Source organism: Zonotrichia leucophrys, chromosome 3 (assembly GCF_028769735.1).
Source record: "Zonotrichia leucophrys gambelii isolate GWCS_2022_RI chromosome 3, RI_Zleu_2.0, whole genome shotgun sequence".
Taxonomy (NCBI): Eukaryota; Metazoa; Chordata; class Aves; order Passeriformes; family Passerellidae; genus Zonotrichia; species Zonotrichia leucophrys.
The window spans coordinates 17,716,615-17,730,983 of record NC_088172.1 but is presented as its reverse complement, the minus strand read 5'-3'; the positions used below and the strand labels follow the sequence as shown (position 1 = coordinate 17,730,983).

At 36.2% G+C, this 14,369-nt stretch overlaps 1 protein-coding gene across 1 annotated transcript in view; it reads left to right on the top strand.

The window, feature by feature from the left end:
* RNGTT (RNA guanylyltransferase and 5'-phosphatase) overlaps window positions 1–14,369 on the top strand; it is a 170,675-nt gene that overhangs the window by 87,574 nt on the left and 68,732 nt on the right. The window lies entirely within an intron of this gene.

Here is a 14,369-nt window from a genome sequence, read left to right as displayed (position 1 = left end):
GTCTCATTTGCTTGCTAATAACCTGTACTGCCTGACATTCTCTGATTTCTCAGGCAGTGAACTGCACTTATGGGTGCTATCTAAATGGGTTCTTGAACTTCTATTGTGCAGTTTAATCATTCTGCCTGCCAGTGACAGTAGGAAAGATCTTTCCTATATTATATGTACTAGTGTTCCTTGGGATTGTCAGTTGACATTAATATGGTGGTGTCCTTGCATGTGTTGTTTAGGAAAAGCAAAAAAACACTTGCTCTGCCTGCTACTGTTTTAAATGTTGGGAAAATAAAATTGTAGATAAAATCATCAATAATGAAGGCTTTCAAAAATGGATTTTCCATAGTTTCTTTGTCTCAAAGCAGGCTGTTAGGGAACTTACGGAGTGCACTTGTTGTCATGCTTCTAACTATGGTTGTGCATGTACTTTCTAACTAAAATAAATAACTAAATATTCAGAATATATACTGTAAATGAGATTTCAGGTGAGAATACCAATACAATGGTTCAGCTTTTGCAAATCATACCTGTTTTAAATGAGTAGGTCTGTATTCCAAAAATTACATTGATTTCTCTGTGCTGTGGATCAGTTTTTTTTTTTTTAATCTCTTTTATAGCTGCATAGGGAAATCTAGGAGAGTTTTTTATTTGAATCAAAAGAGTGAGAACTCTTTAGTGAATCATCTGATTCAGGTCTTGAATAGATTAATGAAGTGGTCACTTTTCTTCATGGCAGTGTTCCAACTCATTCTGAAATTTATAGCAATCTCTCCAGGACTAAGAAGCTGATGGATCAGGAATGATTTGGAAACTGAACAATACAGTAGAAAGTATTTTGTCAGTACTCTCTTTTCTTCAGATCCCAGAACAGATATCTATAAACAGAGTACTTCAGTTATGATCCCTCTGTACTCTTTCTATCAAACTGAAAAGATTTAGCAAAGTATCTGGAAGAACTAGGTTGTGATTTTTTTCTCCCAGTTCTGTTTCTTGTACATGGTAAAACAAGACAGCCCACAAACATTTCAAGTTTTCATGAAAATTCTTCATAAAATGTTCATATTCTTTATTAGGCAGGAGCACAGCAGTAAAACAAAAATAGCAGTATCAGGATAAACAGAATATTTAGCTAGATCTCCATCCTGTTGTTTAGTGTAATCAGTAGCCTAGCATTTCAGAAAAATGATGTATATACCTGAGATGTGATGAAACAGGATGACTTTCAGAGGAGTATCAACACTTGCATTGTGGTATCTGGATGGTCAAAACATATAGAGACACTTTCATTTAAAGCAGAATTATTTATTCTATGTTACCCTGTTATTTGTAAATTGGAGTGTTTACTGGGTCAATGTTCTTATAAACAGCAATTTTGAAAATGCATGGTAAATATCACCAAAGGGTAACTGAATTTTTTAATCATGAGAATATTTTTCTTAGGTGCTAGCATATATTATTAGATAAATCTTTGAAGGTCAGTGTGCATATCGGTGATTGCACATTTAAAATAATCATGTTCATGATACTGTACAGAACAGTACTCTGCAAGGCTCAGAGGTACCTGTGGAATAGGATTCTCTACTGAAGAGGTACAACAGAACACTGTGTGATAATTCAGTCTCCTTTTGACTGACAGTAACTTTAGTTTCAGTTGTAATTGTACTTTCTGTTCCTTTCATCAGCTCGCCTAGCCTTTGATATTACAAAAATAGTGAACCAAATCCATTAAGATGATTAAAAATGCAAGTCTTGAGCTTGATATGAAAGTTATAAATTGCTTCTATGAAAATTTCATTGTCTACCACAATGAGGTGTGTGGTGAATAATTTAGATGTGATTGTATCATACAGGCCTATTACATACAGAATAGGAGGGCAGTGCTGGACTTCATGCCTTGATTATAGGAGTCGGAGATCAGAAATCTGATGAAGTTTTCCTATGTAATTAGTGCAGATATTCATAAAGCAAAAGCTTATTTTTTTTTTATGGTGCTAGTTGTGTTTCATGAAATTCAGGTTTTTTCCACATTACTCTAGAAGCTTTCCACTGAAATAGGGGAATGTACAGGTATGACATGTCGGCTGGTTTGTTCCAAAAGGGGAAAATGATTAGAAGTCTTAGCTGGAAATTTTCTCAGATTTCCAAAATGCAGGTGTTCTGTGCGCTTTGAATTGTTCTTTAAAAACTAGTTAGTACAATTGTTACATCCTGTCTGAAAGTTTTGACAAGTTTGAACTGACAAACAGGAGGTTGCTTTTTTCCAAACAGTGATCACTAGACATCCCAGGGAGATCTTGCATCTGTATATTCATCCAACCACTGAAACAAAACGTGTTTTATGCAACATGAGATTCTCTAGAGAACTTTTAACTTATGAGAGCAATTGAAATGTGTATCATAGGGACTTGTCAGACAGTGAATTGATGTTGCCATTTTTAAAGGAAAATATGGCTTGTTCTGCTGGTAATGAGAAAAAGGAACCAGAAGAATAAAGAATAATTCTAAATAGTTTTGGAAACAACTGTTTAACAAATGTAAATTGTTTACAGGATCCAGTGCTCACAGTGCTCAGAGCTCAAAACAGGTGAAAAGAGAAGTTTGCTATGTGGTCAACAAAATAAGAGTTTCAAGGTTGTTCCTTTTGTCTTAAAGTATATAATGTAAAATTCCAGTTTCTTACTTAAGTCGGTTCTGCAAGTTGTCTGATGCGTATGATGGTGACGAAAAATGTGACTTTAGTTGAAGAAGAGACTGGCAGAGGTCAGTATTTGCTAGTTTTTAGGCAGCTTATTCCTTTGGAGCAGTCTTACCATCAACTAACATCAAGCAGTGCAAATTAATATTTGGCTTTTGGGGTTCCTTCCCCCATCTCTTCTAGCAGAGCTGACTCTAAGGCCAGTAGACAAAAGCATTTTTGCTTTGTTTGTTATTTACAGAGTGTTTTTTAAAGGTATCAGTTTTATGTAATACAGATTTTTCTGTAAGACAGACAAACTTGTATGTAATGAACCATATTGGATATGTTATATTTTGGAAACCTTCAGAGCTTTTTTTTTTGAAGCACTAGCATGCTTTTGGAAAAATATGTTTGATTTTTGAGTAGACTCAGCTCTACTCTCTAAAATATGTATAGAGCATGGGACTACTTCCATGTACAAAAACTGGTAAAGATATTTTTTCATTTATTTTCAGACAGCTTATGTATTACAGTAATGCAGTCACAATGTTTTTCATTGTTACAGGATTCAGATTAAACTTTATATTTCATTAAGTACTTGAACCAGTAAAGAACACATGTAGCATTTCATAGTTTGCATATAAACAACCAGATGAATGATTTTTGTGATTATTTGTGACATTTTAAAAAATTTCTGCAGGATGAGCTCTATTTTCTATGCTTGCAAGACCTGGTATTTTACTTGCAAAAATGTCAGAGGTAATGTATTTTTGTACCCATGTGCACTGCTGACCCTTTTCAGTTTTTGGATGGAAGGGACACACAGTACCGTGGGCCTTGTATCTAGTAACAGTCAGGGAATTGAAACTTTGCATTGGTCATCAGATCAAAAAATGGGCCAACAAGCATTGTCACAGAATTAATCAGGATTTTTTTTTTTTTTGTCAGAGTCATGAACTACATACAGATAGTTCACAAACAGGACCGAATTTGTCAAATAAATTTTCATTGAAGATCATTCCCATGGCTCTGATTGCTATGCACTAAGCTGGTCCATCTCCATGGAGAGCAGCTACAATGCTAGTTGGAGTCTTTGTTCAGCTGGTTTTGAGGGTTTTGGTTGCTGGGTTGGTTGATAAAAAATTTAAATTTTTGTATAACAGCAGGTAACGAGGGTTGCTTAGGTCTAATTATATATTTTCTTATAATATATAATTAATTTTTAAAAAATTAATGTTACTTTTATGTGTCTTACTCTGTAGCTCCTTCTATGTGTTTCATGTAAGATGCTGTTGCATATCTGACAATTGTTGCACGGAGTCAGAGCCTGTAGTAGAAACCAGCTGTAATATAATTATTCTTTACAGTGCCATCAGTCTCTTGGCTTTTTTCCCAAAAGACAATGTTACTCAGACTTGCTTTATCACAGTTGATTAGTTTGCCCTTATACTTATGTTTGAGTCTGTTACTGCATTCTTGTGAACTGTAGTTTTTTTGATAAATCTTTATGGCTGATAGATATATGGAATGTTAATGGAACAAATGCTAAATGAAAACTGGGTTTAAGCTAATAAACCTATGTCTTGGAGCATCTTAGAGTGGTTAGCTTCAGTGCCACAAATGGTGTTACTATGGAGAGGGCTTCTGTTTCCATGACATTTGCTTGCATATTGTCCTAGGCCTTCAAAAGAAGTAGGATTCTGTCCTCTGTCAGATTTGGTGGGTGTTATTCCATTACCTCTGAAACTTCGCACTCAAATCAAATCTCACTGCAGATATATATGAATTAATTTCTTAGGAATATTAATGGAGACTGGCCAGGAAAAAAATTGAGGGGGGAAAAGGTTGTTAAAATTTTGATCATGCAGAAAGCAAGGGGTTTTTGATAATATATTTTTACTGGAATAGATATTCCAGCTTGATTTTAACTGGGTATACTGCTCGGCTTGTACGCATCTTGGTTGCTTAAAAAAGCCGACAATTGTTAAAGAAGTAAATTAGAGTTTTGCTGGTTTTGGGAAAAAAAATATGTTTAGCTGTCTAATGGCTTTATACTGTGATAACTGCCTTGTTTTGGAGGGGAATTTTGAATAACTAAATTTTTAATTCAAGTCATGATATTGCTCACTATTTAAGATGCAGTTATTGGCTTAGGGGTAAATTACAAAACTCTTGTTTTCTTGAGATGAAAGAAATGGTTTTGAGATATGAGAATCTTGGCAGCTATTCATAAAGGGGAGTTTCTTTAGTGACTGTTAGGGCAATGTCATGGTCACCTGCAGGCAGCTTTTGACTGCTCTCTTGCATTTCTGACTGCAGTCACACATACTCACAGTTCTCTTCTGCAAGATTGCACTTACTTAAATGCACATGGCTGAGATCCCCAGGTGCTGGAATAGAAGGGGGTAGGGAACAATAGTGGTTGTTGAACACCACCGTGTGACCTCTTCCCTCCTGCACAAAGGGTGCTGGGCAGGAGGGATGCAGGGAGTTAAACACCATTAAGGATTCTTATGCCACCTCGAAGACAAAATTGCTTTCCTTCTGTTCCTAATGAACAGCTGACTGTTGTTCCCTTTGTACAGCACTCTTCTGCTCTAATTAGGTTTTAGTGTCCTAGAGTGGTTTTGTTTTTTAATGGTCTTTCTCTTTTACCCCCAGTTGTGAGGGGGAGTTTAAAGCTTTAGATCCTTTATAGTACCTTCTTGGAGCATATTATTCTGTAATATGTCTGTTTGCAACAGTTATAAACAGTTGTCAGAACCTGAACTGCTCCCTCTTTTGAATCCCATTTTTTTTCTGAGCTTTTCCCAATTTCTCACATTTTGAAAGAGCAAATATACATGTGCAACTGAGGAGAAAATGTGCTCAAAGGCCTAAGAACCTAAGTGTTGTCTATGTAATGCAGGTAAACTTTGATCCATCTGTTTTAGTATTTTGGTAAATGCAGCTTTCACTATAAACATTGTTATAGCTCAGTTTACCAAAAATATCTTTGATTTCCACTTGAACCGAATTTCTAGGTCTTTCCCCCAAAACCGACACCACTGACTGCCCATCTGCTAAGAATTATATTTTTTGTCCCAGCTTTAGAATTTAATTTCAACAATTAGCTTGTTGAATGATTTTGGTTTATAAAAGCCATGTTCTTCTTCTGTTGAGGCTGTACTGTACAAGAGAAAAGGGTTTTACAAGACAGCTCATAAAATGAGCATTGTACTTACTGTTCTTGGTGTCAAGAGAGATGTAGTTCCATGTGGCTCTCTGATTCTTTCTGGAGTTCCTGCTGGATTGATGACTGGTGAGCTTGTTCACTTTGTTGTCATCTCTGTACCACTCACTCTGCTTTAATAAAGTTTTTGAAGGATTCTATTGAAGTTGATTCACAAGTAGGATTGGGCCTTACAGAGATCTAACTTATTAGCTCAGAATTCATACTACCATGCTCTTCATTATCTCAGCATTTTAGTTACATTTATATTGAAGTGATAAACTCACTTTATCTTGCAGGTTGGAAGAGATTTTTAAACTGTCTTCCAAATATCATCACAGAATCTTGCTTGAATCAGTGATACTATTTTTTTCCTACGGCATTCTCAGTTGTGTTGTATGTTCTAGAGGTTAAGGAAAGGACTGTTGTCTTTTTATGATATTAAGAAAAAGGATGCATGGGAGAGAAATCAAATTTGAGAGAAAGTTCTCCTGAACTGGCTCAGGTTTGTCTGCTTTCTTCTCCCAGAATTTCCCAGTGACTGCACATTAGACATTTCAATTCATTTGATAGATGCTGGTAATGTGGCACTATGAGTCGCAGTTCTCTTTCTTTAGAAATATAATTCTGTTTTTTAAATACCTTGTACATTTGTTTATGGAAAAGTTGTCCTTAACTACTCCTTCTATTCGCCCTTGTTAAAATGTTAAACTGTTAAATAGCAGCTAAACCTGATGACATTTGTTTTGGCAAAAGGTAATTGTCACTTACCCCCTCCCCTAATTCTTTGGCCCTTCAGCTGCTTGCCTGCTCGAAGCACAGCTACATTAACATTTAAATGATGGGTATAATTAAAGAAGAAGCATTTAAGAAAAGGGAAAGGAGGAAAAAGTCTGATTCTAACCCTTCTGCCAGTAACAGAATGAAAGCTCCCTGCCAGCAGCAGAGAAGTTGGAACAGGTTCTTCATGGCAATTGCTCAATCCCAGTATTCAAGCCAGAGATTTTGTGTTGCATGTCTGATGGGTGTTTGTGTGGTCATGCTCTGTAAAGGTGCAAAGAATCTGATGTGGCAGAAACTATTGTTTGGTTACAAGGCAATATTAACAACTTACATTGGAGCCACTGCTTTTAATGGAAGAATGTCCTTCCCAAGAAGGATAGCAACTAATTTCACAGTAACTGTACTTTTTTTGAGTAATGTTCTTAAAATGCAACCTATATTTCTTTTCTCTTTGCTTAGAGTGCCCAGCAAATAGCCATCCTATTCAGTTTAACCTGTTCTTACCCAGAAACACTGACTTGTTTGTTCCTAAGTCAGAACTGCAAGGTTTAGTTTCACACACAGGGTGGGCAGGATCCCTTCATTTTCTCATTTGGCATGGTATGTTTTTTCTTCTTAGATGAGGATTTTCCCCTGCTCATTATCCAAATTAGTCTCCCAAAAATGCAGTTTTAAGTTGTATTAGTCTTGTAGGAGACTTGAAAGAGAAAGTACATACTGATTTTTTTTCAATATACATTTTTTCCCCACTTTGCTTTTCATCTCTGAGCACATCAGCTTGCTGCTTGCCAAGTGAAAGCACTGCAGAGCACATGCTGAGTTCTACTGGTGGGACTTAACTCCCATGTTGTATGAATGTTTCCTTTTGAAAATAAGGATGTGAAGTATGTGCTTTGCTATTTGCATGTCAATGGCTAATGATGAATTTAATATGATTGAAACTCACAATTTTATAATTTATGTACTGGAATATGGAGTTGAAAAGACTACTTTCTATTGTTTCTTATAAAATACCATGGGATTCAGTATTCCATGCAAGACTCATGAATATTTAATTCAAGGAGATTTGTAGCCCTGTAAGATGTAATAAGCTAGCCCTTAATGACAATTTTGTGTAGCATGCATTTAGCAACATGTAGAAAAAAATCCTGCTGGCAATTCTGTGCATCATCTTTCAAGCATATCTGTTCAGCTCGAGGGGCTTTTTATCATTGGAATTATAAAGAGAAATTGGACTATGTCTGAGACCAATATGCTGCAATTTCTTACTACTTGCACATTTCTCCTTATGTTCAGACTAGCTAAAAGTTCCAGCCTACTGATTGCCTTTTGATGTAAGGCTGCATTCTTTTTTTTTTCAAGATTGCATTCCTCAAGAAGTATTTTGAAATATATTTTTGCATCTTTTTTGTTTAAGTTTCATAGCTTTCATTAATCTTCCTGGTCTCTGAGGGGATTTTCTGAAATGTTATTCCTGGTGTACTGATTATCATCGTAGCTTACTAAAAATGTCAACAAAAGCGATGTTATAATGAAGCCTTAAATTTACAGGTTGGAGCTTCTGCAAATGTGGCCTCTAATACTGATAAATTACCCAGCTTCCAGATTGGGTTATTGTAGTGAGTCAGCCAAAAGCACTGCTGCTCAGTTCGTGGAGATTCTTTTGTTGTACCAGGATGCTGTCAGACTTGGAGCACTGAATACTTTCCACTGATGCAACCCAATTTCTGTGGGACTTGTAGGAGCTTTTGACTACAAATTAACTAGCCAAAAAGAAAGAAGTCCTCTGAGAGACTGACTTCCTTCTTTCTCTGATGTAAATTTAAGTGATGACTACACTTAAGCTTGAGTTAGGATGGAGGTGGTAAAAATGAAAGGGCAGAAGGTGAAGAGAGATTAGTGCCATAGGGTTTGAGAAATGAGAGAAGGTTTTGGCTGGTATGTACAACACTTTAAACTTGTATAGAGACATAAACAGTAAGGCTCATAAATGACGCAGTGAAGCACCTACACATCGCTTTATACAATGAAAATTGATGTGTTCTCCAATGTAACTGGCTTCATGTGACCAAGGCTTTTTTCGCAGTAAAAGTGTGAAAGGAAGATTAGAGGGAAGATGATTTCCCGAAGAGTCTTTCAAAGATTTGTTGCTGGGGCAGAGAGAAGAATAATAAGCTTTAAGAGAGAAAAAGAAAAACCAGTAAAGGAGTGAGCCAGGGGTGCGTCTGTTTTGTCTTGGTTCTCCCAACAGTTTATGGACAGCTGTTTTAAGCCATTTGGCTTCTTACCGCTGGGTTTGTTTATGTGTGTTTCTAGACAGGTAGAAATTAACAATGTATGACTGAGAAAAAGTTATATAGATAGGGGCTTTTCCATTGTATTAATTTCTGGTTAAGGCTGTTAATGAATTGTGAAGCTGAATTTGAAACAAAATTGCATTTAGAGAAGTAAATACAGTAGTTCCTGGTGACACTTTACACTGCTGCTACATGCTGAGGCCATCTCAGTTTAACTTAGTGATGGAAAGTGCAATATTGAGTGAAATACAGCAGTGGAAGACCAATTGAAGTATCTTGGGTGTTGCTATTATTGTGTTAATTTTTCAGAAGACTTACATAGCACATATGCAATGAAGTTATAAATGAGGTTAGTGATGGTGAAAAATAAGAAAACTACAAAATAATCAATAGCAATATAAATCTAATGTCTTAAGTAAAAACCATGGACCATCACCAATTCCTTTGACCATGGGCACTATAGTTCTTTTGTCAGGAGATTATTTGTCACAAAGGTAGAACCATGTAGCTCTTCAACAGTTACCTTAATTGGACCAAGTAGAGTTTATAATCAAAGGCAGACACCTGTTGGTCCATTTTGAATCACATATACATTAGCCAGTGATTTGAACCCATTTACTTTTTTGGTTTTGCTTCAAACTCATGTATTGGAGTTTCTAGGTGCAGACTGTTATATCCAGAAATGATCAAGAATAGCTTTCTGCCGCTCATAGTAATGTGCTGGGGGGAGGAGGAAAAAAATTGTGGCTGCTATATTTTGATTGCTATAAACATATAGTTTTGGCTGTGATCTGAATTACATTTATCAAATATTAATATGATACTAGTTATGAATAAAATGTCCTCATATTTTCTCCTTGCTTAATGGAATATTGAGAAAAGCTATTAGTATGGCTGTGAAACAAGATGTTTAATGAAGCTGGAGGTATAAAGCTAAATTAAAGTGCAAGAGGAGAAGACGTTTAGCCCACCAATTACCAAAGAAGTCCAATATAAATATTACATTAGCTTGAGAATCAGAGGCACTTTTGGAAAAAGTTTTCTATTAACATATTAACAAAATAATTTCTCCATACAGGTTAACCTTCTAAACCTGATTTGCATTCAAATGTTAAAATCCGTAGTATAAAACATAATCTAACAGTATTAAATGGGTTCATGTTTTGCTTCTTAGTCTGGTATGACAGTTAAGCTTAATATTTCATAGGTAATTTTGATTATAATAGTTTTCATTCTACTTCATATAGCTTCAAGTCACATTTTCATAAAAGACAAATTGTGGTACAATAACATTTTCTCAAACAGGTGTTCCAAAACAGTTATTCACAGCTAACCAGTCCTAGTGCATTAAAAAGTATCATTCCTACTTTATTCTTTAACTTTCTAAAGGAAAAATTTCTGGAATACAGATGTGATTGTGTCTTAAAACACATTAATTTTTCGTTATTTTGATTTTTAAAGTTGAGGAATGGAAGAATTAACACAAATTTGTTTGACTACATGGAATTAAAGCAGCATGGAGGCTTTGCTGTCAAGTAATGATTTATTTAAAACTGTGTTATCTGGAGTTGGCTCTATCATCCTTTTGGCTTAAACATGGACATTATATTATTTGAGTTTTGCCAAGGATCTTGTCTTTTCTCCATCTTTTTGAGTCTCTGAAGTTACTATTGCAGATTTGCTTTCACTGATGTGACAACATTACTTTGTATAATGTCTGGAATTCATTAACAGTCTTATTTTCAAGCTGATCAAATATTTGTTGAACTTCAGTGTGTCTATTCTGATCAAATCACTGAACCAGGCAAAAAGCTGATGTTTAGTGAGAAATGCAGCTCTTTGATTGTTCAGATGGTTTGAATTAGTAATTTAGACCACTAAGCATTAAAGCAGCATTTATTGATTTCTTTTCATTAAAAGAGTTTTATGAAGGAAAGGAATTAGATTTTTTTTTGGTCATCTTTTAGTTAGGGCATCATGGTTATCTCTCCACAGTGTAGATACAGGATGTGTTTGGTGGAGGGTTTGGTAGACCATGTGAAAACTGTTTGCATGGAATTGGAAAGCATTTGAATTGTGTTTTGGAGCGGTATGAAGTTTGCAGCCATTTTGTGTTCTTATATATTTTCCATTCTGTGTTTAGGTTCTTGTGTTTTGTCTCAACTATGAAAATGCCTTTCACAACTGACAGGTGTCTGGAAAGTACCAATGTTTATCCAGGAGTTTCTCTTAGCCTGATCACTCTTAGGAGTACTTACAAATCACATCTCCCTGTATTTCCTTTACAAGTACAGGAACAGTTGACTCACATTTATTAAAAGAAATGCCTTCTTTACTATTTCCAGAGTTTATACAGAAATTTTGTCAAATTTCTACAAAGAAAGAAATTTGGTACAGTATTTGGTACATTTGATTTGATTTGGTTTTTAAAGAACAAAGGAATCCTGATAATCTTTGAGACACTGAGTGCCAATGAAAAGGTTTTTCTTAAAGCACCTTTTTTTCTTTGGAAGTTATACATCTTTCCCTTGCTGAAATGCATTTGTCAAAAGTTTCATCTATTGCCTTCATTCATACAAGTTTCTTGGATGCCTCTGAATTCTTCTGTCTTTCTAAGAGTTCTCTTTCTGCCTCTGTGGTATGTGGAATTTATTTGGTGAAGACAGACAGTCAGTTTGGCCCGCTCTGATGTATTTTAAATAGGAAGTAAATATGATGGTTTAGTGCAAGAATGAACAATAATATTTTTCTCTTACTGTCTGATGTTTGGTCTAAGTAGAAAGTGTTGTCTAGGTCTTTATTCCAATGTCCTCTTCACATCAAAGCACTAATTTTATTCACTTTTTCTGTGTATCATTCACACACCCTGTTGTTTAAATCTGGAGGCGTTTGCTCTTGGACATTGTTCTCCTTTCTCTCCCAGACCACCAACATTCAGAGTAGCTTTCTCTGTGGGTGGGATGAATAATCTCTGAAGCTGGTTTGCTGATGACCAGTGACCACCACCAAACACCATAAATGCCAAAGTGTACAACACTGCCTTCCCCTCCGAGGATGTGAGTTGGGGTGATCCTGCTGCTTTCAAAGCAGTTTTTTCAGATAACCACTTTGGCTCTGGCATCAATAAGAAAAGCTGGACTTTCTGCTCCTCAGCCAGGGAGTGCAGTGGGCCTATGATCAGACTGGTACATCCCTTTCTTCCAGTTCCCAAGAGTCCTGCTCAATAAACAGCATGAACAGGCATTAATCCATCAATGGCCAAGAAACTTTTAGTGCCACATTCTCTTTTGCTTAGCTTTTTCCCTGGCAAAGAAAATGAATACATGAGGAATTACAGTGGTGATCTGTGGGAACTATGGGGAGATTGTAGGTTGTTTGTACGGGCACTTTGAGGAGCAGAAGGAATTGGAACTGAGAAGGAAAGCTGAAGGGACAGAAGGCAGAATTTTTAGAAGGAGCTAAGGGTTGCAGTTTAACAGCTGGTGACATAACTTATTTCCTCAAGTAGATTTTAGTTTGGTTGTATTTGTTTTGGTTTTGTTTTTAATTTTTAGGTTTTTGTTTGTTTGTTTGTATTTGGTTTTGATTTTTTGTGACAGTTAAAGAAGTACATTACCATGAAGACTTAAAGGGTTTTAATGATAATGTTGGATTTTGCTTATGTTTTTATGGTCATGTTGTTAATATTTTGAACTTTTCAGCAAACTTACTTGTTTTCCTGAAAAATCAATCATGTAGGCTAAGGTGGATCATTTGATCTTGTGATGGTGCTTGAATATAGGCAAATGTGGGCTGTATTTCCAGGAGTAAGTGTGTTAAGTCCCAGCTAAAGGCATGAATCTGAAAAGAATTATTTGAGCTAATTATCAACATGTCTCAGTGCAATGCAGAAGAACACAAATACACTTTGAGTTCAGCTGTATGTGTAAGTGATGAAAAGAATATTGGAATAGTAGATTCAGCTCTGTTGCCTACTCTTCTAAAGGCTTTTGTGAAATTATACTACGATGATGTGTATGTTAGCCAATGGGGAAATTATCCATGCAGAGAGACTCAGACTTACTCATTTTATTTTAAAAAGGGAAGTAATTATATGGAGAGCTAGGCTTCAGTCTAAGGCAAGGCATTAACAAGACTCAGTGTAGAAATAAGCATTTTTAAGCACAACTATAATAAACGGCTGTGGTAACTTCTCTAAGAGACATGTTATGATTTCTTCATTATGTGGTATTTTTCATAAAGGTGTCTTGTATTTTGAATAGGCATTATTAACTTGAGATAAACACTACTGTAGTTTGAATAGGAGTTATAAGCTTGATATAAACATTGTTCCAGGTTCTCTGTCCTTTATGCAACAGAACCAACTCAGTGATCCCAGTAAGGGTTTCCAGTCTTAAAAATCTATGAATATACAATTGACTCAATGATTGCATTTGATCTTGTGGTTTCTCAATCTATTGTTGTGACTTATTCACATAATCTGTCAACAATGCTAGCAACTTCTGTGTCTTCAGCTCATTTCCTTATAAAGTCTAGCCTGAAATGATTGATTATAATCAATCCTTTTGGTTCTTTAAAATGATCCAGGGTCTGTAGTGCAAGAAAATAAAAACACATTTTGGGTAATGATTCTATCTTTATGTTTACCCAGCTGAATACCAGCTATTATATTGGGCAGGCCAGCAGCTGGCCTGTGGATTAAGAGGCCTCAGAATTAAGTAGTGCTCTTCAGATAAAACATTTATCACTGTTTTGCATTGTAAGAGGAGCAGATTTATCGTCATTATAGGTTTGTCATAGTTGATGTGGCAAACTACATTTAATGATTTAGAAGAGCTCCAGTAGATTCCCCTCCCCATCCCCTCCCACCTGCTCTGCCATCACTCCTCAAAGGTACCCAACCTTTCATACCTCTTGTGCAGGCATGACAATGCAAACAAACCTTCCCTGAGCTTTCTGTGCCCTTTATTTTAGCTTTCTTTCTGATTTGGTGTGTGCCTGTAGCTGCCAGCTTTGCAGCCTTTGGACACTTTGCAGGGCTAGGTCTGACCAGTCTACTGAGGAGAAATTAGAGCTGATAAGCAGCAGCTCTGTGCCACTTAGGAGAAAAGGAAGAGCTGGGTTATTTGCTGGCTTCGTGTCATTTGGAAGGAGTGAGGGAAGATACGGAGGAAGGGAAATGTAAGGTGGCCTGTGTTAGCTGCTGCTTGCACTTCAGGAGGATGGTATTGAAGAAGGGTTATGGGAGGTAGAGCTGGCTGGTTAGATTTTGTAGGATAGTGAGACATCCACCCTTGTAAAGGAAACCTTCTTTTCCTCTTCTTGATGAAACACGAACTTCTCTCTTGATCATCCCACCACTTCTTCTTTTTCAGTCACTAGGAGAAATTGTTTGTTTTGTCTAGAC